The following is a 1,379-nucleotide window of genomic DNA, read 5'->3' as shown; positions in this document are numbered from 1 at the left end:
CATTGTAATTGGCTTATTAATTTTTACAGATAAGTTTTTTTTATTGTATCTCAATAATTCGATTTCCTGATTAAGTCAAAATTTTTCAAATAAAAAAGACAAATTCTCAACAGAAAACATAGGTTTGAAACAAAAAAATGGAATTTTAAACCTAAACAGGTGAGATTTTTACAAAAAAAGCTCATAAACTTAAAAGTGTAAAAAAATTGTGCAACAAAGTTGAACAAGAAGGCTTAAAAAGAATTTGCTTAAAAAAAAATCAGTTTCCTAAAAAAATATTCACTCAAGAAAATCAATGTGTGTAAAATAATTACATAAAAGAAATTAAAATGTTAGAAATACGTTTCTAAAAATCATTGTAATTGGCTCATTAATTTCTACAGATAATATTTTTTATTGTATCTCAATAATTTGATTTCCTGATTAAGTCGAAACTTTTCAAATAAAAAAGACAAGTTCTCAACAGAAAACATAAGTTTGAAACAAAAAAATGGAATTTAAAACCTAAACAGATGAGCTTTTTACAAAAATGTTATAAACTTAGCAGTGTAAAAATGTACTGCAAAGTTGAAAAAGAAGGCTTAAAACGAATTATGTTAAAAAAATCAGTTTCTTAAAAAAAGATACACTCAAGAAAATTAATGCGTGTAAAATAATTACATAAAAGGAATTAAAATTAGAGAAATGCGCTTCTAACTTTTTAGAAAAAAAGACGAATTTTCAACCAACTACGATCAAATTTAGTCGGAAACTCATAGCTGGATGTTAACTGTAAATAACAACACTTTTTAACCAAAAATGAATTAAACAAATTTTCATTGAAAAACAATCATTTTTATTTAAAAAAAATAATTCTTAACAAAACAGTTAAATTTTCAGGCCAAAAGAAGGAATTTTCCACAAAAAAGTTGAATATTCAACAGGTAAATATGAAGTTTTATGACACATGCATGATTTCAGTCCTTTTTGAAGCGTATGAAGCGAGGCTAAAGCTCTACTTTTTACTCCCTAGGGAGTAAAAAGTACTTCTTACTCCCCAGGGAGTGAAAAGTGACGTCAAAGGTGATTAATGAAAGTTATACATTTATGAGCTTGCAATCTACGATACTCAGCCCACTCACCGTAGAAACTCTAAGGAAATTTTGGTTGCAGATAATAGAATGTTGCGGTCATTCATGGAAAGTTACCATATAAATCACTGGTCACATTACCATAAAAGACCGAAAATTTCCATAAATTTCTGGAATTTTATAAACATTTCCAAATTGCATTTTGGGTAATTTACCCACAAAATAACCTATAATCTTACCAAAAAAAATTCATAAATTTCCGGAAATTAAAAAAAAAAGGTTCAAACTTAAATGTTCGGTAATTTATCT

The sequence above is a fragment of the Belonocnema kinseyi genome, chromosome 6, assembly GCF_010883055.1.
Source record: "Belonocnema kinseyi isolate 2016_QV_RU_SX_M_011 chromosome 6, B_treatae_v1, whole genome shotgun sequence".
NCBI classification, from domain to species: domain Eukaryota; kingdom Metazoa; phylum Arthropoda; class Insecta; order Hymenoptera; family Cynipidae; genus Belonocnema; species Belonocnema kinseyi.
This window is presented reverse-complemented; position numbering follows the sequence as displayed.